This window comes from Schistocerca piceifrons, chromosome 8, assembly GCF_021461385.2.
Source record: "Schistocerca piceifrons isolate TAMUIC-IGC-003096 chromosome 8, iqSchPice1.1, whole genome shotgun sequence".
Lineage (NCBI taxonomy): Eukaryota > Metazoa > Arthropoda > Insecta > Orthoptera > Acrididae > Schistocerca > Schistocerca piceifrons.
Window position 1 is genome coordinate 152082824 of NC_060145.1, and position 25565 is coordinate 152108388.

Here is a 25565-nt window from a genome sequence, read left to right on the forward strand (position 1 = left end):
GTTTAATCAAATATACTTGGCTAGAATATGAAGCATCTACCCAAAAACCTGCAATGCGGCAGATGCTAAAAATCTATTACAATTTTCTTCAAAAAAAGAAGATGCATTAAGTTGTGTAGGGTTTCCTAACTGGAAAAAGGCTTTGGAAAAATTCCGTCTTCATGAAAATACATTTACGCATAAAGAAGATGTTGTGAAACTAAATTCTATCACCAACCAAAGTGTGGCCTCCCAATTCAATGAACAGTTAGATAGTGATATGAAGAAAGGCTGGTTAGGTCTGGAAACAATTTTTACTACCATGTAATTTCTATGGTGACAAGGATTAGCAATTAGAGGGCACAAAGATGTAAACTCAAATTCTTTTCAATTGTTGGAACTCCAAACGAATGACATACTTGAGTTTAAAGATTGGACAGGGTGTTCGGGGTATAAGTGGATGTCCCACAATATTCAAAACAAGATCATTAATCCACTAAGAAAGTCTGTGTTGAGAAAGGTATTGGCTTCAGTCAAGAAGACTGAACATTTTTCTGTTATGGTTGATGAAACAAGTAATTCTTTAATTCATGAACAAGTGTCATTTTGTATTCATACAGTCGATGATTCCTTAATCATCAACGAAGACTTTATTGGCTTATATAAGACCCCCAACACTGAATCACAAACTCTGTTTAGTATTTTAAAAGATGTTTTTGCTCATCTCCATTTGTCAATGGATAACTTAAGGAGACAGTGCTACGGTGGTGCCTCAAATATGTGAGGTTAGTTCTAAGGACCAAAAAAAGTTAATTTTGGATATACAACCAAAAGCACGTTGTGTGCACCGCACTGCTCACAGTTTAGACTTGGTAGTTGTAGACAGTCTCCGGTATCTTACATCTATGAGGGATATTATGGCTTATGACTTAATAAATACCATAAGGGAATCCAACAAAAGGAGGAGACTTTTCAGAAGCATACACTGTGAGAGTGCCAATGACCAAGCTGGTCTATGACCCCTTTGCGCAACCTGATGGACTATGCAAGCTTCTAGTATCTTGAGAATATTGAAAAACTTTGAAGAACTTCTAGAGTTTTTTTGAAACATTTTCTGCAGAGGATGAAACAGAGGGAAGTTACAAATGAGCAGGCTATGTACTTTGAATCAATGTTACAATTCAAGACTTACTTCTCTTTACAGCTTTGTTGCCATGCAATGAACCCAGTCGAGGATGTCAATGAAAAAATTCAGTGCCGCCATCTAAATGTTGCTGACCTGGAAAAAATATATATGAGGGCTTGATTTGTATACTGAATGGAAGGCATGATACCTTTGAACACTTTTGGAAATTGTGTTTAGAAGAAAAACCTTAAAAAGTTGATGATCCTTTGATTCCTCAGAATTGAAGTATACCAAAGAAGTATGAAAACAATGAAGCCAGTGCACCACACACTTTCAAAAAGGAATACTGCAAAGCAATTTACATTGAAGTTTGTGAAATGGTGCAATCTTGCATTACTGAGTGGTTTGCTTCAACTGAACTCACACAGGTCATTGCAGTTTATTTATTTATTTTGATCCACAGATTACAAAAAAGGTTTTTTTGTTCCAATTTTCTGGATAAGTCAGAGCCTTACTTACTAAGGTTACATATTATTGGCTGGCACTTTTATCTACACAACTTTTTCTAAATTTAGTTGAGAGAACAGAGTTACATATATGGACTATACATAAAAAATAGTTATTGCCATACTTAGATTAAGGAATTTACAGTTTGTGACATAGTATTCCTTATACTATTACAGTTTGTGACACAGTCTAAGATTTGAAATTACATATATTTTTAGATAGATGGTCTTCCATCATATGAGTTTACTAAATCTAGAAACTCATCTATTGAATATACAAGATTGTTTAGGAGCCATACTTTTAATTTCGTTTTTAGTTTTGTAATGGGCAATTTGGAGATATTAGGATGGAAGCAATTCAGTAGTTTTATGCCTGCATAGTGAGGGCTTTTCTCATAAAGTGATGTTCTATGAGAGATGATGTGGGGTCTCTCTCTACCTCTAGTGTTGTGATCGTGTATTTCTTTATTACATGTTTTGTTACTGTTTACTGCCATAATGATTATCTTCAGCACATACAAGTTATGAACAGTTAGTATTTTAAATTCTTTAAACAAATTTCTGCAGGACTCCCTGGCACATTTCTTTCCCATAATTCTAAGTGCCTTCTTTTGTAAGATAAGTACACTTTTCATATTATCTTTACTGCTGGATCCCCATACCTCTATTCCATAACTTAGATGGGATTCAAACAGTGCAAAATATATTTGCCTCAGAGTGGTGATGTTACAAAAAGGTGTAGTTTTCTTAGGACATATATGGTAGTACTTAGCTTTTTGCAAATATCATTCACATGATCAGACTAGTTTAACTCTGCATCAAGTGTCAGGCCAAGATTTGGTTTTCATGAGTTTTTCGCCTCCCAAGATCAAATTCAATATAGACAGATTTATTTGTGTTTAATTTTAGTTTATTTTCATTAAAATACTGCAGAATTAAGCCTGCTGCAGTATTGGATTCCACTTCGAGCTGCGAATAGCTTGGATTGCAGCATATTAATGTGGTATCATCTGCATCTAAGATAGCTGTTGCATGGTTTGTTATGGACTGAATATCATTAACATAAATAATAAAAAGAAGTGGTCCTAATATTGACCCCTGTGGAATATCAAAATTTATGTCAGTGGTGTTTGATTTGTATGCTCCCTCAGTAGTGCTAATAGACACAAACTGCTTCCTATTTGTCACATAGGACCTAATCAGATTATGGGCTGTGCCTTGAATGCCATAGTTTCACAGTTTGTCCAGAAATATGGTCATATCAACCCAGTCAAATGCTTTTTGTAAGTCCAGAAAGATGCCACATACATGTTCTTTATTATCTATTGCTTGAGTGACACCTTTGATTAAGTTTGATGCTGCTGTAATGGTGGACGACCCCTTGACAAACACATACTGCCCCTTAGAAATCACTTTTTTACATCCCAGGAAGTTCCAGATTCTTATGTATATTACTTTCTCAAAGATTTTGGATATTATTGGAAGAACAGAAATGGATGGAAAGTTTTCTACTAGATTCCTGTTTCCTTTTTTAAAAATAGGCACAACTCGAGCAATTTTCAACTCATATGGAAATAGACCATCTTCCATATGAGAGTTGATAACTGTTGATAAACGTGATGCAATTTTATGTATACATTTCTTAAGAGTGTCCAGACTAAGACCATCATATCCATTCTTTAAGCTACTCACTATTTTAATTATTTCTTCTTTACTTGTTGGCATCAAAAATATCCTTCCTGACACTGGCGTTCCTCTGAATTTGTATTTATGATTTTTAAGCTGATTGTTTATGCTGGATCCAACAGAGGCAAAGTAATTGTTAAATAGATCTGCTATCTTATTCTGATCAGTTTCTATTGTGCTGTTTATCAGCAAGTGATTTTCAGCTGTATGTTTCTCAAATTTACCTATTTCTCTATTTACTAGTGACCATGATGTTTTGGAGATATTATTTGAGCTCTGAATGATACTTACAAAATGTTTCTGTTTTTCCAAAATTAGGAGGTCTACATAGTATTTCTGATACTTTTTGAACTCTTCTTTTAATTTTTTATTGCTCAAGTCATTTAACATAGCATACTCATACCACCTTAGTTTTTCTCTAGCCTCAGTGACTGAACTTGATATCCAGTTTCAGGTTACAGCATGTGACTGAATTCTCTTTTTTATTAATGGGCAGGCTTGGTTAAGAATGTAGAATAGTTCACTCGAGAATTTGCTTTAACTATGAAGTGTCATTAGAACACTGTTCCAATCCACATTCCTTAGCATATTATTCAAATGAGTTATATTTTGATCTGTATTCATCCTAATATATCTATAACAACTGTGTGTAGGAACCTTTTTTATGTGCACACTTAGTTCTACTGCATGGTGGTCTGACAAAGCACTTATAAAAACAGAAGATGTAAGATTGTAAAGACGAATACCAGTGATTATGTTATCTATTGCAGACTGGCATGTTTCAGTCTCCCTGGTTGAAGTGTTTGTCAGGTATCTTACATTATATTCAAGCAGAGTATTCTTGAATTGTCTAGTGTGTAATTTATCTGCTAATACATTTATGTTGAAGTCTCCTATAATTACTAACTTGTTCACGTGTGATATAAAAACATTCTCTATCTTAACAAAACTTTGTTAAGAAAACTTCGAAGTTTCCACTTGGCGGTCTGTATAAACATATAACATAAATTTCATCATTTGGTACCTTTATACATGCTGCACGTAATTCAATTTTTCCTTCTAATGAATATTTACTTACATTTACAGAATTAAAATCAAATGTGCTTTTTACATACATTGACACACCCCCATCTCTGATAGTAGATCTGCAAAACTTATTAGCTAGTACCATGTTTAGAGGTTTAAAAAGTTCTAATTTGGCATCAGATAGCCAGTGTTCACTAATACCAAGCACATCAGGCATAGTTTCATTTACAAACACATCTAATTGTTCATATTTCTTGCTCAAGCCCTGTACATTCTGGAGGATTATTTTAAAGTTGTAAATACCTTGTTGTATATTTCTCTGCTTTACCGGCTTACATAAAGGTCATATCTCTGTTTCTCTTGTGGGCTTCCTCCTCTTTCTGGTTTCCACTAAAAAATCATTTAGATGGGATGGAGGCACTGGCTTCCGTCTGCTGTCTTCAGTTTTTTTAGTTGACAGTACTGGTTCTGCTAATGTTGGAGTTGATTGTGCTGCTATTGTGGATGGTTCTGCTGTTGCTAATGATGGTTCTGTTGCTTTTGATTTTCCTGCTGGTATTAGGGCTGGCTCTGTAGTTGATGGAGCTGTTACTGCATTTGTTATTGTTAGTGTAACTGTTCTTGATGTTTTTACTACTTTTGGTGGAGTTGGTCCAGCTACCATTGATTCTGTTGCCGCAGCTGGTACCAGAGGTGGCTCTGCTGTTGATGTACTGCTGCTGCTGCTTTTGTTGTTGTTGTTGCTGTGATTGTTTCTGATGCTTTTAACATTTTTTGTGGGAATACTTCTGCTGGTGCTTGCTTTAAAACTGTTGGAGCTAATGGTAAAGACATGCTGTCACTATGTTTGTTCAGTCTCTGTAACATTTCACTGATTTTCCCACACAAAAGTTTTTTGCCCTTTTTGTTCAGATGCATCCCATGTCTCGTGAAGCAGTCTCTCTTAAGAAATCTGTATAAAGAAAGTTTGTATTTGGATACATTTTGCATATTTCCTGAAATTGTGAGTTGGCTTCCCTAATTTCAGCGTTTACACACGAAGTGGGGATAAGGTCATGTCTACAAGGAATGCTAGTGACAATCACGTTCTGCTTCTTAGTATCCTCCAGAAATGTCCTTATGTTGCACACAGCATTCAGTAACTCATTCCTGTACACATCATTGGCACCTCCAATTAATAAAATATAACAATTTGTGCTTTTTTTTGTTGTCTTTTATGATGTCCTTTATAATTTCCTGCATTGGAGCGCCTGGTTTTACACAACTGTAGGCTTTTAAGTCATGATGATTATTGAGAATTCCTGCAAGACTGCGTCCATGGCTATCAGAGTAAATATTTACCTCATTTTCTGTGTTGCTGGCAGAGTGTGATGTTGTTGGCGTAAATACTGATGTTTCAGCCGGTTCAGTAAGAAGCTGAATCATGTTTTATAATAATTTAATGTACTTTATAGCTGCTTTTAACTCTTTGAATACTTCATTTTTCTCATTTAGTTCGAGTTCAGAGTTGCACATCTCTGTGGCAGCTTCTCGGCTGTTACATGGATGATTACAGTCACATGAAAGTACATTATTGCGATTTACTTTCGTGAAGCACCTTGAATGATACCATATATGTTTACTGGACGCGTTCTAACACCGGTTTTCACTTTTTCACCACATGAGTGCCACTTCACTGACGATAAAAACTCGTAGTTTATGGAGCCATTTTCTACAACTTGTATACATGCTGCCGTCTTAAAGTTGAACAAGAGTGCTTGCTTTTAGTAAACAGAGGTGAAACAAATTTGGAAAAATCAACTGAGTTTTTCAAAAATGACCTAGACATTGGGAGATTGCACTTATACTTGAATATTTAGCTGCTATCACTAATAAAAAACAACTGGTCCTAAAAACTATGTGTGATGTAAGAAAGTACATTAGACAAGAGCCTGCAGTTAGAGACATTTGTGTCATGAGGTAGTGAAGTGCATTAAGCTTCTCCAAGTAGTTCCAATCACGACAGCAACAGCAGAATGGTCATTTAGTGCCCTTATATGTCTGAAGTCTATCTCCAATCAACAATGGGACAGGAGCAATTGAACATCTTGGCTGTCCTTCATGCCCACCGAGATGTTTAGGATGAATTGGATGTCTGACCAGTCATCAATGATTTCATATTCAGTAATCCAGACAGACAGTCGACATTTGCACCTTTGTAAGGACACTCTAGCCCTAATAATGGCATTTAGAGCAATATTAAACTTTATGAAATAGAGAATTAAATACATACATAATGTTAGATTTTCAGTTTCAGAATATTAGTACTAGTTTAGTACCATATTACTATATTACTATAGTATTGTATTAGTTATTTTGAAATACTTAAATATTTATAGGGTGTAAGACTCAATTAAAACCTGCTATTTGGCTGAAAGTAATAGGCATACTGTATCAACGTTATTACCTGTAGTAAAATATTAAATTTGAGATATTGTTTTTATTTAATGAACACTAAGCCTTATTCAAAGTAATTTTAAATTAGCTATTTCACTTATTAATCAAAGTGCTATTACTGTGCGACAGCAATATTTTATGTTTTATTTTTTTTAATGATAGTTCAGGATTTATTTAAATATAATTTCAGTCTTTTCTGAGCTATACATTTACTGCTCTGTAATAGTCTATAAGCATGATTATTACTGTAAATTAAATTAGCTTTTTATGAAAATACAATGCATGTTTATGTTTTGTTTCTTTTTTCAAAGCCAAAAAATGTGTGAGGCTTGTCAAGTTTCCTGGAGAGTCCAGTTTTTGGGGTTCTAATGTTGATCGTATGACTCCTAAATGCTTAAAAAATTTTAAAACTGACTATTTTTCATCTAAAATTTAGAAAATTTCCTTAGGGAAGACCCCCAGTATGCCCCCCCCCTCACCCCCCAATATTTTTTATAAGTTGGCACCGCTGAATACGGAGTATTATAAGATTCTGATCAACAACATGTATTTGAAGCCCCTAAAGGATTGCCACAAAAATAAGAGATTATTAGAACTAAAAGAGAAAGTCTAAAAACAAAACTATACCTAAACACTCTCACTGCTATACAATAATACACAAAAAAAATTTCTGGATCAGGCATAAGCAGAACAATCAAAAAGGATGCTAGGATGCTCATAGCTTACTTCATTTGCTTGTGAACCAGCTTGACTTGAGAAAGAGGGACCATGTTTTGCTCCCTGAAGTGGGGTCCAGCACAAATAAAATAACTGAAGTTAAAAACTTCAAAATCTGTAAAATCCCAAGAACATCAACAAAAATTTACTAATGATCTTATCAGCCACCTTACTAATGGCACTAAAAATCTTCATTATGACCAGATGACCCATTTTAAAATTGTTGCAATTCTTCCTATGTCATACTGTTTAGCCTCCTGGACATGAGCTCTAAGAGTGTTGTCTGTAGCGAGCTTCCAATTGTGAATCAACTCCACATGAATTACTTTATCTGATAACAAATCGTTAATCAAGCCCAAATTAGTCAATGAAGAATTTACATTAAAAATAGGAAGCAACTCAGCTGGGGTGGCCTTATGCACCTAATGCTTAGCCATATTGATGGCCACCGTCAGCCAATGCAGGGACTTACTGATCACGATGAGCAATGATAGTAGCTCTAAATGGTTCAAATGGCTCTGAGCACTATGGGACTTAACATCTGTGGTCATCAGTCCCCTAGAACTTAGAACTACTTAAACCTAACTAACCTAATGACATCACACACATCCATGCCCGAGGCAGGATTCGAACCTGCGACCGTAGCAGTCGCACGGTTCCGGACTGCGCGCCTAGAACTGCAAGACCACCGCGGCTGGCTAGTACCTCTAAGATTCCTATTCAATCTGTCAATAGGAAGGAAGGATTGGTGTCACAGGGGCTATTGAAACAATCTTGCATTCCCTTTCCCATATAATACCTCTTAAAGGCTTTAGAAACAAACCTCATTGCATTATCCATGACATTGGATGCAAGAAGACCAATCTTGGTGTTTTGGGGAGCCTTACTAGTTGCAAAAGTCTTACACAGTTGGACTCTGTCCCTGATCTCTGCATCCATATTCTTTCAAATAGATTTATCATGAATTTTCTCTCAAGTCTTACAAATTCCCAGATACACTCCACACAATGAGGTGCGAAAATACTAGAAAAATGTAGGTCATCAACAGTTGAAGGATGACAATCTTAGCATTTTTATTTTACCGGGCCACACAACAAAAGAGCCTATTGTTTAACAGGTACAGCTTAACTGTCTCCCCTTTCTCTAGTCATTTTTTGATAGGTTTTATCTCAGTGTCCTGTTCCTGATGCTCTTGGATCCCTTGAAATAAAACTGGACATTCATGAAGTATAAAGCTGATGAGTTGTTGCTGTATCCATGATGAGGGAATACTGGTGTCCTCCTCTTCAGTTTTCTCAACAAACATTCATCTTAAATGATCAGCTATCTGATTGTCAGTACCATATATGTTAACCACCTTGAATTCAAAAGCCAAAATCCTGGCAGGTCAACAGGCTATCCACTGAGTTTCCCAAGGTTGCCTTATAACAACTCAGTTCTTGGCTGTCCATTTCCATCTGAAACTTGTAATACTTTAACTTCTCTAGACTGAAGAAGATGGCAAAGGGCCTCCATCTCATAGACCAAATATTTATGCTCTAGCTCATGAACAGGTGTAAGGTGCAAGCAATAGCCTGTCATCCTCCATGGTCTCCCTGGAGTAAAACAGCCATAGCCCTGACATTTATGGATCTGTCTGCATTATAAAGGGTTTCTTAAAGTCAGTTAAAGCCAATATTGGTGCTGCATTCAAGGATTCATTCTATGTCGCAAACACTGCTTCCTGGGAATCACCCCTCTTCAATTTTTGCCACTTTTCCCTTAATAAATTCAGTAGGGCAGCCTTATGAGAAAATTTAGGAATGAACTCTTTGAATAAGTATGCCATCTGACAAATCTCATTATTTTTTTAACATCCTTGGGTGGAGAAACTGCCAAAATAGCATTCTACCTCTGGTGAAACTGTATGTCCCAAGGACCACATACTGGGACACACCAGCTTCGCCTTCTCATGGTTAGCTGTTAATTCTGCCTCCTACAGTTTCCTGGGAGCCTCTCTCAAATGCTCCAGATGTTCCTGCAAATTGTGACTGTAAATAACTCAGTCATCTGGATAATGTTACACAAATCTAAATTTCATGTCAGAAAATATCTTATCAATCAGCTCTGACAAAACTGCAGCTCCAGTGGGTAATCAAACATTTCTGGCAAAGGTTCCAGATTTTTCTATCATAGTCAGGATCCAAATGTTGCACATCAATGTTATGGATTTCACCTTTCCCTCAGAAATAGCACTACACCTCAGTCCCATAGTATATTTCTCAACACTACTGCCTAGCCTAATCTCCTTATGCTGACAAAAGGAATTTAAAGAAAAACTGTTATCCATCAACTAGTTACTATTCTGATCTTTCTTATGAAGTCTGAGGCTAGAATGCAAGGTGTCAATAAATTTGATAAGACTTTGACTTTGGTTTTTCAGGAACAGCCATTAATGTTAATCTTCACAGAAATGACCCCCTTCAGGCCAATGAAAGTGTTGTTAGCAGCAGTACAGCTGCTTTCCTCTTATTTCAACACATGCCATTTACAAATATTCTGATTTTCCTTAAACCAGCCTTCATCAATCACATTAATGATACTAACCAAATCCAGAAGGGCAAAAACCAGCTCACTATTGACATAACAACAAATGAAAGACAACCCCTTTCTATCCTTCTATTCTTACTGCATGTGCCACAAATCTTATAAGCCTTTGTTCTACTAATCCTACTCCTTTTAGCTAGTTATAACAGTTACTGACCTTTGGTTCTTTGCCTGCAATTCCTGCTAACATGGCCCTCCTCTCCACAATTAAAGCATTTAATTGACTTGCCTTTCATTTCTCTAGAAGCTTGATATGGATTTCTTACCAGCAGGCCTGAATTAACTTCCTCTCTTTTGTTATCCACATATCTGAGTCTGGAATATGTGTTACTAATTGATCCAGAGTTTGAAAATCATACAGCCCTTCCCTAAGAGTGGCATTTTGTCTGTCCTCCATCCTTAACCCATTTAGAAACTGTTGCACCACTTGCACTTCAGTCTATCCCAAACACAAAGCCTCCACACTGCCTTTTACCCCATTAACATACTTCACTGTTAATTCATTCCTTCCTTGTTCCCTACCACAATTCTCATGAACTAATTCACATAATTCTCTAGGCAGAATCAGCTCTTCTACTAACTTCCTAAAAATACTGGTAAAATTAGAATCCCGATTAATTGCCTTTCACCGTAACTGCAGCAAAGTGCCTTTTTCCTTAATCACCATTACACAGAACAACTGATGATCAGAAACACCCAATATCTCATGTTTATTCTGCAGTTTTACCATCAAAAGCACTAGCTTAAGCACTTGTGGAACTGACACCACTTCCCAGCACGTTTGTTCCTACAGAAATTTCTCCAAGAAGCTGTTGAGTTCTGAAAATTATATTCCTGGATAAGTTAATCATTCACAATCACCCTGCTGCTGATAACCTTTTCCCCCACCTGCAACTTCTTCATTAATCCCCAGCATCTGTTGGCTAAATTTATTAATTTGAATCACCAACTCAGTGATTTCAGATTTAGTTTCACCACTGACTGCCCCTCTCATCATCTTGTAATGTAATGTGTTGGACCATATGGAGCAGGTTTTGTAGTATGCGATACATGATAAAACAGATGTGGGTAGTGTATAAGGGCACTTAGTGAATAAGGCAACTTAGTGCAACAGTATGAAGTAGTTGTAACAAAAATGTTAAAGTATGTCACAGTCCACTTAATGTGTGTTCTTAATTAGGTAAAGTGCTGTACATTTAGGATAAGTCCTTATCACTTTGATATGAATTTTGGGATGTTTCGAGGATAAGGAACAAGTTCTGTAATCAGTGTTAATAGTGTATAAATGTTAGTAACCTTCTTCATTCAGTTTTGTGATTATAATTCAATTAATAAAATTCATTGTTTACCATAACGCAAATTAACTGTGTAAACCATTAATTGTGGAAAAGCTTAACATTTACATATCTTTGCAAGTCAGGACAACGTATCCTTATGGAACTAAAAACCTGCAACTAAACTAGTAATTAATGTTTCTGGAACATTCTATACAGAAATTCTGTGCAATGTCCACATATTACGAAAACTAGAGAATATTTGTTCAGACTGGAGACAAAACCTGATTCAGAAAGACAATTTGTATCATAAATAATGTTTGACAATGATTCACAAATTTTTTGTAAGACGATTTAAAGATTTTGTGATGTACATAATTATTCTGCATTTGAGTCTTCAAATGTTGTAAAATGTCATTTTGAACATTTGAATTGTAATTTTTATGTTGTAGAAATATTACCAGCTCAAAATTGTTGTATGATTAATTAAATTATGTAAAGATTTTTGAGAACATTCTGGACTGAATAATAACAACTTAATTGTTAGCTGTATGTATGTTTCAAAGTTGCTCTTGTAAATGATGGTTAATTTCAGAAATATGCATTATAATTGTACTCGTTTTAATTTCTATTAAAACTCTGTGATGTCAGTTTTTACTGGATTAACATATTGCAATTGTAACATCAAATAACATAATAATGTCAAAGAATGTATTTCTTAAAAGATGTATAAATACACCTTGTCCAAAACTTTTAGGATTACAACAAAGAAACTACGGGACTGGCGCCAGACCTGTACACGACTCAATGTCACCCTCCCTATCAACTCCTTCAAGTACTGGTCCACCTTCCATCACCTTACTGGTTCCCATTCTGCACCCCATTACCTCCTTCTCCATAATGACTGCATTCTTCCTGTCAACCTCCGTAAGGCCAACCACTTCACTTCTCATCTTTCTGAGGTCTTCTCCATCCCTGATGATTTCCACTTTGATTATTCTCTTTTTCCCACCGTCATGGAATGCGCTGATACCTCAGTTGCTTTACTTGCTCCTAGTCTCCAGTACTTGGGGTAGTTGCCCCCTCTGACATCGACACTCCAATCACAGCACAAGGCATTAAACTTATCCTCCGGTCAAAATGCAACACAGCCCCTGGTCATGACTGTGTCACCTACTTCTACCATAGAGAAAGCCCCTTCTCCTTCTTGACTGTCCTTGCCAATCTCTACAATGTCATCATTTCTTCCGGCTTCTATCCTGACCTGTGGAAGACTTCCTGGATCCTCTTATTCCTCAAACCCAAGGAACCCCATTCTGCTGCCTCTTCCTATGTCCCATCTGCCTCACCTCCATCTTCAGCAAGGTCTTCAAATCCATCCATTCTCATCATATCCATCAGCACCTTAGTCACCACCACATCCTCTCCCTTACCCAGTGTGGCTTCCAACCCTCCTTCTCCACTGAAGACCAACTCCTTAACCTCGTCTACCTTCTCTCCCTCCAGCTTAACTCCCATCACTCCACCATTTTTGTTTCCCTTGACCTCCAAAATGCCTATGACCGTGTATGGCATCACGGTCTCCTCTTTAAACCCCAAATCAACACCCTGCCTATCACTTTTGTCCATCTGGCCGCTTCCTTACTCTCACGCTGTCCTTCCTATGTCACACTCCACAATACCAACTCCCGTACCTTTTATCCCACTGCTGGTGTCCCCCTGGGCTCCATCCTCTCCCCTCTCCTCTACCTTCTGTACACTGCCAATATGCCCAAGCCACCCTCTCCTGTCCACCTCCTCCGATATGCTGATGATGACTTCCTGGCTGTCTATCCTACCCTTCAATGGTCCCAACACACCCTCCAAACCCACCCTGACCAGTGGTTCCTTCATATCAACCCCTCCAAAACCCAGGCAATCATCATAGGCTGCATCATCTGCTCCTTCCATCTCCATGATATCTACCTTACCATTTATGGTCATCCCATCCAGCTCACCCCCACCCTGAGAAACCTTCACCTCATCCTCAATTGTCACCTCACCTGGACCCCTCATCTCCTGACCATCCAGCAGAGAGCCCATTCCCACCTCGGCCTCTTGAAACTCCTGTCTGGCCAGACATGGGGATTGCACCTTCCACCATCCTCCACCCTCATCTGTCCTATCCCCTTTTATGCCAGCATTGCATGGCGTATCCACCTTCCTTCCCCTTTATAGCCTCATCCCCTTCCCCCAACCTCCTCCTTTTTGTCCAACATCCTTTACACCACCCGCAGGCTTGATAACCCCCATCCCCTGGTTTCCTCCTTCCTCTCCACCCCCTGCCCATTGCCGCACCTCCATTGCTGTATCCCTCACTGTCTCCACCTCCACACCCTTCATCTCTTTCAGCAGGGCAATTTACAGCACTTCCCGCTCCTGGATGTTGAACTTCGCCATGACATCTACCCTTCCTTCCAACTGCCTTGTCCCCCCCCCCCCCCCTGCTCCTCCAAAGGGCCCTCTTTTTCCTCTCCCCTCCTTCTCCCAGAGCAGATTTCCCTCCTTCCCCTTGGTCCCTGCACCCTCTCCTTGACTGTTTCCCTCCCACATCCTTCTTCCCTGGCCCTCTTTGGCACTTTGGCATGCCCCCCACCCATTTCCCCCTCTCCTCCCCTCACATCCTTATTCCCTTCTCCCTCGTCTCCATGCTCCTGGCAGATCCTCTCAGTTTGCTCATTGTAATCAGTGTGCTATGTCAGTGTTGTATTTGGTATAGTTCTCCCATGCGTCAAGAGCTGTGATTTTAATTGTGTGTTGGACTTATACACAGTGTTACTGTCAGTAATTGTTATGTGCTACCCTGTCTGTCAATACTCTTATGCTCCAGTCATACTTTGCCTTGTGTTCTTTAATTGTCCCAGTGTGTGGTTTTTTTTGTGTGTGTGCTACTTTTTTATGGTTTTTATCTCCATTTTACAGTTGCCCCCCTTTTTGTCTGTTCTTTTTCATACTATTCCCCATTTTTATATCTATGTACATCATATTTTCTCTTTTCTGTTATTTTAAATGTCTTCTTTGTATAATTACTGCCTTTCAGCTGAAGAGCAGTGCATATGCTGCTGCCAGCCTACCCAAAATGGGGCATTGAAACACAATAAAGGAAAAAAAAAGTTTTTAGGCAGTGTGATTGGAGGAGTATCTGGTGCATTCCAGTTCCTGGGAACTTGTGACACCTGGCTGGTATGTGTAATAGTGATGGCCAAAACTGCAATTTTCCAGTATGAGTGATTTCTCTGAATGCTACTTTTCAGTATCTGTTATTCTTAACTGTGATTTGTCGCAGTTAAGAATCACAGTTAATGAATCCAGGTCTTGTATCCCTCCACACTCTACCACTGTGATTTCTGCATGGATTTCTGCGATTTCTGTGACACCTGCAATTTATCACCGTAACAAAAAGTTACCTTTGTCCACACAGAAAATTGCATCTCAACAAAACTGTCATTAGTAAGTATGTTTTACATTTGTTATTCCATTGACTTTAATTTTTTATTACAGAAACGATTGTGAAAATATTAATAGTGCAATTAATATGTAAGTAGCCATACAGTATTGTAATAGTGCATGTTTAGAAAACGAATTCTAATGCATAATACTGTTATGTTCACAGATACCCGAACTGCATTTGTCACTCAGTATACTGATAATTCAAAAATCATTGTCAACAGATCCAGAGAAATTGCCACTGCCTCTTTAGACTGTCTTCCTCAGATGAGGGGTTAGTTTCTAAGTGTTTGGATGAACTTAATTACTTAAGTTAGATCGTTCTTGCAAATGTGAAACATACTCATTGAATGGCTTTCATTACAGGAAATATTAGCAATACTACTCTGCCAATTACATTGCCTGTAATTAATGACAGCAAAAATGTTTAATAATCCTTATGATTTTGCAGACATGGTTCCGACTCTGATTAATGGTTGCTGTACGTATCTATCCACGTCACTGCTCTTGAGAGAGAATTGTGAGGATTCAAGACAACTCTTAGGGGATTTGCAGTTTAGAAGTGCCATAATTATGAGATAAGTGTGCAGAATGAGTGACTTAACTGTGTTTAATTGAAGTTATTATGCGATTTTAAATGAATGATAAATGTTAAATACAGTGAGTGAATAATGAAATTCTCATTTTCCACATGTTAAGTTGTCCCATACTCGTAAATTTTATGCTATTAATTGTTGGTAAAGACCTGCTGGAGAGTGACCTGCCCCCCCCCCCCCCATTTCCCTGCAATCATGGTGTGGTGATGCTGACCTGTAACATAGCCCAAGGTCTAGAGTATGCGTTTTGAGGCTGTTGATATGAAAGTGGGAAGCACAGATCTTCCTGTTTTCTGGTTAAATCAGGAATTGTTTGTGCAGTTCTTGAAGGTAACACAGGAAAAGCTTACTTGTGTAGGTGGTTCTAGTGTCTGCAAAAAGCTCCTGTGCATGTGTGTTTTGTTGTGTGTGTGTGTGTGTGTGTGTGTGTGTGTGTGTGTGTGTATGTGTGTGTGTGTAGAACACCAGGTATAAAATTTTTCTCCAGAGTCTCGAACTGTGTCGGAACAAAAGAGAGGCATTTATATGACTCATTAGTATTGTTTTCATTTCATTACACTTATACAGATGTCTGAGTTCTGCTGTGTTAACACTGCAAAGTCCTGTAGGCATGTTGAGTATTAACCACAACTGTCATATTGGAAGTAGAATCAAACACATTTTTTAGTTTACTTGTCTCTAAATGATATTTTCAAGAGGAAAAGGCAATGTTGCTTCTTGTTGATGTAATACATTCAGTTTCACAGCTATGTTTTGACCAACCATAACTGGTGCTGAATGTGCATGTCATCATATAATATGCACACACAGTACATTGGATGCATGACCTTGTAGTTTGGTCCCTTCTCCTGCCTTTAAACCAACCAACCAACCACAATACATCAGTCTCGTGAGAAACAAGGATCTTATAGCGAAGTATGAAGATCGGTCAATAGATGGCACTAGGCAAAGAATGTTAACTGTGCCTTTCAGTTACTACTTGCAACTTCTAGCTGTGGCTTGTCACTGAAATGCCAGCTAATACAATAGCATGACACAAGGTTCACAGAAAGCAGTACAAAATTCAGCCAACAGATGGCACAGGGTGTTAAATGTGAAATGCAACTTGTGACAGCTTATTGTGCCTGAAATTGCAATTAGATTCTGTAAAGTTGTTATTGTGATATCTGTGACTTCTCAACCACTGTGATTTCTAACAGATACGTGATTTCCTACCCACCACTAGTGTGTAATAAAGAAGTGTTGTCAACAGATTAATTGGTGTACATCTGGTAATGACCCCAAGAGTTTTTGCAGCCAAGTTATCACCTCCAAAAATGTAAAACATGGTATGATAAGCTGTACTATGTTAAACCTGAACTGATGGGATTGTTATGTTAGATTTGGTGAAGGAGCTGGTATGAGAAGTTACATTAGATTCGATGTTGGATCTGGGCTTCTGCACCCGGTTACGTTTTAAATGGTTTGATAACCTGGGAGGGTTACATTTTAATCTGATTTAGCTAAAGGAAAACTGACACTGGAATAAATTGAAATGTGAGATACTTATAAATGTAAATAAACCAGTGACCATGTTTCAGCCACAATCCAGGATCAAATATTCTCCTTTAGTAATGGAAGATTGCAATAGGCTAAAATTAAACAGAACTTGAAGCAGAAGATAGAGAACTGTAATGGGGCCACAGCCAGGCAGCTGGTGCTGGTCACTGAAATGCATGATCAGCCCCTGCCTCACAGGTGCCAGAATCAGCCTGCCAACATTGCCCCTGCTAACATAACAACATTAGCTGAGACACCGCTTCAGCAATCAGTGCTCTCGCATTCTAGTGGGTGGGGACATCACATGGGTATGGCAATGTGACCAGTGAACTACCAATGAAGCCATGCCTCAAACATCACCGTCACTCCAAACATTTCGACAAGACTCCAGAACATGGCTCTTCTATAGCTGTCAGCATCAATAATCTGGCTATGAACCCACAGATCCATCATATCATGATAGTTGTCGCTGGGCTGTCTGATGATGCACAACTTGTGACAGTCAGCACCACATCTATGATGCTGTTCCTACTAGACTGCAAAACAACTGCCGTCTGAGAGCTGGGCCCTTGCACTCAGGCTCCATCTAGCTGCTGTGCCTCCATCTGGCCTCTTGATACTGCCGACCACCAGCATGCTGTGGCAGTGGAGCTGCACCCTACTATCCATGAGGAACACCTGCAACGGCATGTATATACCTGTGTACTTGGATCAGAGGATCATCTCCCTTTGTACGCAGTCTGTTTGTTTCAGACACACTGAACTATGTCTGACTGAGGTTGTCAATAAAGTGTTCTGTCAACTGACTGCATTCATCACCCATTCTCCAGCAGCAAGCCACTTGCTGAAGCCTTACAGCATGATGTTACAGATCATGCTATTTCATATCCCTACAAACTATTACACCAGATATTTGTATGATTTGACTGATTCCAATGCACTGTTTTACATTTGTGAAAATTAAAAGCAAGTGACAAACCATTGCATCACTTTGAAACCTTATCACGATCTGACTGAATATTTGTGCAATTCGTTTTTCAGACACTAGTTCATTGTAGATAACTGCATCAACTGCAAAGAGTTACTATTAATATTGTCTGCAGTGTCTTTAGTATATGACACGAAATGCAAGGATGTGACCACACTGCTCTGGGGCACAACTGAAGTTACTTCTGCATCTGACAGTAGTTCTTAATCCTAGATAATATGCCTCACTCCAGTCAAAGTTCTTGATTGTACTTCCAGTAATAAGCATACCTGTGTATCTGCTACTGAGTCAACAACCTTTCATAAGTCAAGAAACACTGCATTTATGTTACTACCTTGACCCATGGCTTTCAAGATGTCACATGAGAAAAACAGGAGTTAGGTTTCACATGGAATCCACGATGCTCGGCATGGAGAAGATCATTCTGTTTGAGATGCCTGTTTACATTTGTGCTTGGAATATGTTCTAAGATTATACAGCAAATGGATATCAAGGACATTGGATAATAATTTTATGGATCATTTCTGCTGCCCTTCTTGTAGATGGGGTGTGTGGCTTGTCCTTTCTGCTAATCACTGGGCCCACATTTTTGTTTGAGGGTTCTACAGTGTATTATTGTTAAAAGTGGTGCTAACTCAGCCACAGATTTGTTAAAGGATCTGATAGGCAGTACATCAGTTCCTGGAGTTCTGAAGAATTTTAATAATTTTAGCTACTTCTCATTGCCACTGACATCAATATATATTTCGTATAGCAGGAAAACTCAGGTACAATGAAAAGAATTTAGAAGCAAGCAAGACCACTTACCAAATAGCAGAAGCCTCTTTCAGAGTAAATAATTTGTCCAGCTAGACTACACACACACACACACACACACACACACACACACACACACACACACACATGTGTTTTCTTTCTTTTTTGTGTGTGCCTGTCAACAACTGAACACTTTTGCTATTTGGTAGGTGGTTTCCTTTACTCCCAAATCATTTAATATTTGTTTCACTGATCTTTGCAGTGGTAAGAGAATTAAGATAGGGCAATACTCCTGGATTTTACTTTGTAAAGGAACATTGTAAATGGAATTCAACATTTCTGCTTTTGCTTTGTCACATACAGTCTCACCCACAAATGACAGTATGCAATGTTTGGTACCACTAACAGCCTTTACATAAGACCCAAATTTGTTTGGGTTTTGTGGAAGATTATTTGATGATATTCAGCTTTGATGGTCATTGAAAGCTTCATGCATTGCCCTCTTGACAGCCAAATGTGTTTCACTCAGCATCTCTGTATCTATAGTACTATGCTTTATTTTACATCTACTATGCAGCAATTTATTTAGAAGTTCCTCTAGTAGTTTCTTTACTGTGACTTTATATCATGGAGGGTCACCCCCATTATGAACTGTTCTACTGGGTACATTTCTATCCAATGCATGGTTGACTATTCTTTTAAGCTTGAGCCATAGTTCCTCTGCATAGTCCTGCCCCATGCTGAAAGTTTCAAGTTTCTCATTGAGATATGACACTACCACTTTTTTTATTTAGTTTGCTGAACATATATATGTCTTTCCAGTAGTATTAGTTGTCCTTTTTAGCTTGGTAATCATTGTTGTCACAACCGCATAATGGTCACTGATATCAGTTTCAGTGTGGACATCCTCAACGAGGTCAAGTCTGTTGGTTACCATTAGAACCATATTTTCATCATGAGTGGGTCTCCAAATTATGTATTCTACACTGAGATTCAAACGTTAAGATAAAGCCAGTAAAACTTAAATGGGAACTAGAAAAACCGAAAACTTAGATACTGGCAAAGTACTGGCATGAAACAGACAACCTAGCTAAAAATTTTCAACATGGTGGAATAAATGAAGACTGGGATCAAATTTAATCTGGTATATACAAAGCAGCAGAAATGATAGTTGGAAGAACTGAACCCAAAAACAAGAGGAAATGGATTACAGCAGATATTATTGAGCTTATAGAAAACAGGAGATTGTACAAAAATGTAACTGATGAACAAGGAAAAGCTGAATACAGAAGACTAAGGACTTCAGTTAATAGAGAAGCTAGGAAAGCAAAAGAAAATTTTCTTGGAGAAATGCGCAGGGAAGTGGAAGAAAATATGCAAAATGGAAGAACTGATTTAGCCTACAGAACAGCAAATCAATTTTTTAACAAATGTAAAACAACACTCTCAGGTACAATAAAAATAAAGAGGGGAAAAGGCTGTTTGGTGAAGACATGGTGAAGAGATGGAAAGAATACATAGAGGAGTTGTATGCTAGAACACCTTTTTTGAAGAAAGTAATAGGAAGAGAAGAGAAAGTAGACAAAGATGACAAGGGAGATGACATTCTGCAAGAAGAATTTGACAGAGCTTTAAAAGAACTATGGGACAACAAAGCAACAGGTATTGATGACATCCCTGCAGAACTAATAAAGAATGGTGGTGACAGCATGAAAATTATGCTGCTTAAACTTATTAGGTCCATCTACACTCCTGGAAATGGAAAAAAGAACACATTGACACCAGTGTGTCAGACCCACAATACTTGCTCCGGACACTGCGAGAGGGCTGTACAAGCAATGATCACACGCACGGCACAGCGGACACACCAGGAACCGCGGTGTTGGCCGTCGAATGGCGCTAGCTGCACAGCATTTGTGCACCGCCGCCGTCAGTGTCAGCCAGTTTGCTGTGGCATACGGAGCTCCATCGCAGTCTTTAACACTGGTAGCATGCCGCGACAGCGTGGACGTGAACCGTATGTGCAGTTGACGGACTTTGAGCGAGGGCGTATAGTGGGCATGCGGGAGGCCGGGTGGACGTACCGCCGAATTGCTCAACACGTGGGGCGTGAGGTCTCCACAGTACATCGATGTTGTCGCCAGTGGTCAGCGGAAGGTGCACGTGCCCGTTGACCTGGGACCGGACCACAGCGACGCACGGGTGCACGCCAAGACTGTAGGATCCTACGCAGTGCCGTAGGGGACCGCACTGCCACTTCCCAGCAAATTAGGGACACTGTTGTTCCTGGGGTATCAGCGAGGACCATTCACAACCGTCTCCATGAAGCTGGGCTACGGTCCCGCACACCGTTAGGCCGTCTTCCGCTCACGCCCCAACATCGTGCAGCCCGCCTCCAGTGGTGTCGCGACAGGCATGAATGGAGGGACGAATGGAGACGTGTCGTCTTCAGCGATGAGAGTCGCTTCTGCCTTGGTGCCAATGATGGTCGTATGCGTGTTTGGCACCGTGCAGGTGAGCGCCACAATCAGGACTGCATACGACCGAGGCACACAGGGCCAACACCCAGCATCATGGTGTGGGGAGCGATCTCCTACACTGGCCGTACACCACTGGTGATCGTCGAGGGGACACTGAATAGTGCACGGTACATCCAAACCGTCATCGAACCCATCGTTCTACCATTCCTAGACCGGCAAGGGAACTTGCTGTTCCAACAGGACAATGCACGTCCGCATGTATCCCATGCCACCCAACGTGCTCTAGAAGGTGTAAGTCAACTACCCTGGCCAGCAAGATCTCCGGATCTGTCCCCCATTGAGCATGTTTTGGACTGGATGAAGCGTCGTCTCACGCGGTCTGCACGTCCAGCACAAACGCTGGTCCAACTGAGGCGCCAGGTGGAAATGGCATGGCAAGCCGTTCCACAGGACTACATCCAGCATCTCTACGATCGTCTCCATGGGAGAATAGCAGCCTGCATTGCTGCGAAAGGTGGATATACACTGTACTAGTGCCGACATTGTGCATGCTCTGTTGCCTGTGTCTATGTGCCTGTGGTTCTGTCAGTGTGATCATGTGATGTATCTGACCCCAGGAATGTGTCAATAAAGTTTCCCCTTCCTGGGACAATGAATTCACGGTGTTCTTATTTCAATTTCCAGGAGTGTATAACACAGGAGAGATACTGACAGACTTACAGAAATTTATCATTGTTCCTACACCAAAGAAGGCAGCAGCTACAAAATGTGAACAGTACCAAACTCTAAGCATAATATCATATGCATCAAAAATTCTCATGAAAATAGTTCTGAAGAGAATTGAAGAGAAGTTGGAGGATATACTGTGTGAAGATCAGTTTGGTTTCAGAAGGGAACTGGGAACAAGAGAGGTGATTCTGGCAGTGAGACTAGTTATCAAAAAGCAATTATACAGAAAAAGAGACCAACTTATATTGCCTTTGTAGACATGGAAAAGGCATTTGATAACGTTATCTGGCAAGAAATGTTCAGAGTGCTGAGGAAAAGTGGAATAAAGTACAAAGACATCCATGTGATACTCAGTTTCTATAAGAACGAGGTGGCAGTGATTAGGAACTGTCACCAGGAACAAGAAGCAAATATTAGAAAAGGGGTAAGACAAGGATGTGCTCTCTCTCGTCTTATACTCAATGCTTACATCCAGGAAGCTATACTCCAAGTTCGAGAAACTACTGAGGTGGGGATCAAAATTAATGAGCAGAAGATAGACATGCTACATTTTGCAGATGATATTGCTGTAGTCACAGAGACAAAAGATCTAGAGGAAGTCCTCAGAAAAATGGAAGAAATTCTATGCAATCAATATGAAATGAGAATAAACAAGAAAAAGACTAAAGTGATGGTATGCAATACAGGAGCAGAATATGAACTTCTGAGAATGAGAATTGGAAGAGAGGAGCTGGAAGTGATAGAGGAATTTACTTACCTGGGATGCAAAATCACAAGGGATGGTAGAAGCCGGAAAGAAATTGTGAGCAGAATACAAATGGACAAAATTGTATTTAATCGGAGAAGGAACTTACTCACCAGCAACAACATCAGTCTGAAAATAAGGAAACATATCATGAAAGGTTTCGTTTGGAGTGTGGCCCTATACTGATGTGAAACTTGAACAATTGGAAGAGAAGAAGGAAGATGGCTAGAGGGCCTGGAGATGTGATGCTACAGAAGAATGATGGAGATTAGCTGGAGAGACAAAGAAAGAGGTGCTTAGAATAGTACAGGAAACCAGACCTCTGTGGAGGCACATCCAAACAAGATGAGACAAACTTGTAGGGCACATCCTATGACACAACAACATCATTGGAACAGTAGCAAAAGGAGCTACTGAGGGAAGGAATCAGGGGGGGTGACCAAGGATATCATACATGCAACAGATCATGAATGATGGATGCAACACATATGTGGAAATGAAGAGGAAGGCAGACAGAAGAGAGGAATGGCGCTCTGCTGCAAACCAACCTCAGGGTTGAACACTAAAAGAAAAGACACTGATGGAAAAAAAATTGCAGCACCAAAAAATAATTAATGTAGAGTAATGAAGTTTTGGGGAATACATTTGTCTAGGTAACATATTTAAGTGATTAACATTGCAAGACCACAGGTTCATTTAAGCATGAGATAAGCCATCACAAATGAGAAACATTGGTACATTAACAACTAGTGTACCTGGCAGAGCATTGAATGCAAGCATGCAAACTTGCATGCATTGTGTTGTACAGGTGCCGGGTATCAATTTGTGGGATGGAGTTCCATGCCTGTTGCACATGGTCAGTCAATACAGGGATGGTTAATGATAATGTCCATATGTGCTTGACTGGACACAAATCTAGTGATTGAGCAGGCCAAGGCAACATATTGACACTCTGTAGAGCATGTTGTGTTACAACAGCGGTGTGTTGGTGAACATTATCCTGTTTGAAATCACACCCCAGGCCATAACACAAGGTGTAGGTGCAGGCAGGTTGATTGCAAGCCCTCAGGTGGCCTCCTCCTTACTAACACACACGATCATTGGCACTGTGACAAAGCCAGCTTTCACCAGAAAATACAACAGACGTCAACCTTGCCCTCCAATGAGCTCTCGCTTGACACAATTGAACTCTCAGTTGGTGGTCGTTTGGGGTCAGTGGAATGGATACTATTAGTCATTTGGCTCAGAACTGTCCTTTAAGTAACTAATCTGAAAAAGTTTGTTGTGTCCCAGATGTAGCAACTGCTGCTGAAAGGCTGTTGCTGGTGCAGTACATTGTGCCAGAGCCATACACCAAACATGATTGTCTTACCTCTTGGTAGTGTTATGTGGCCATTTGGAGCCCAGTCTTCCTGCTACCATACATTCTCATGATCACCACTACCAGCAATCATGTACAGTGGCTACATTCCTGTCAGGTCTTTGCAGAAGAAAGATCCAGCTTCTCATAGCTCTATAACTTCTCACAGCTCTATTACGTGACCTCAATCAAACTCAGTGAGGTGTCAATGGTGGTATCTTTGTTGGCTTAAAGGTGTTCTCGACTAACATCAACTCACCATGTCCAATCTCAAAAATAACTACAGTGTGTTTAAAATTAGTTGCGACTTTTGACATTTGGCTTACTGGAGGGGCGAGATGCAGTTGTCCAGGTAACACCAATGGCAAGCCATCTTTCCCTACCATGCTGCCAGTGGTTCAGCTGGTAAAGTGCCCCTGTTGCCACACATGAGTAAACAGTACCATGTGTTGTCATGTATTAGATGTATCAACTTTTGTCAGCTCTCATTGTAAAGTCATATTTTCTCACATTGAAATGTTCTGTAGTCCTCAGGCATTGTGAACAAGCATTTCGTGTTGGTGTTGCATTAATAACAACAGTGCAGTACATTTGAATACAAGATTTTCAATAAAAGTGTCATAGTGTCATCCAAGAACACATTCACTGGCTGACAAGACAACGTTGTGCTGCAAAACATTCCTCGGGGTTTGGCAATAATAATGGACAAAACGTATACCATGCTGTTGTGATGCATAAACCTCCAACAGTGAAGTGGAGGTAAGCTGATATTTCTCTCTGGGTAGAAAGAAATATTCCATGAGATAAAGTTTGATGTCGTGTGTATAAGGCAAAGTTAACGGAACTTGTAGTGCTGTACAAGTCAGAACTCCATGCTACCAGGATGACAAACTGGCTAACGGTAAAGGACATAGTTTAATAAGGCTTCCTACATATCATGCTCATTTAAATCAGACTGAGAGTATACAGGCCTATGTGAAAAGTAATGTCGCAAAAAACAGCAAGAAGTTTAAGGTCATTGAGGTTGAAATGATGACAAAAGAAGCCACTGCATATGTTACATGATAGGACTGGTCTTGAGTTGTCAGCCATACCAGGAAGGTAGTTGAGGAGCCATTCATGAAGGAGTGTGAAGAGTTCTGAGGAATACATAGCTTCTCTTGTTGCTATGTTGAAATCTGCTTCTTTTGTCACAACATGGCAAAGTTTAGAAATATTCATCTCACTAACATTGTAATGCGGTTGAAATTGCGACAGAATCCTGAAATATTGTATTATTAAACTGACAACTGAGTGTAAGTCAGGTCAATAGCTTATGAAACAGACCATTATCAGTACAAAAATAAATGTGTACCTTCATCACTTATATTGTTACAAAACCCGTAGCAGTTCTCTTTTCACCAGCTACCGATGGTCCTCAATAATTACATTATTTGATTGAAAAAATCTTTAGTCTCCTGAATATCACAGTAGATATGTAAGTTTCACCTATGAATCATATGGCAAAACACTGTTGTCTTTGCACACTATTATTTTCCAAGATATTGTTT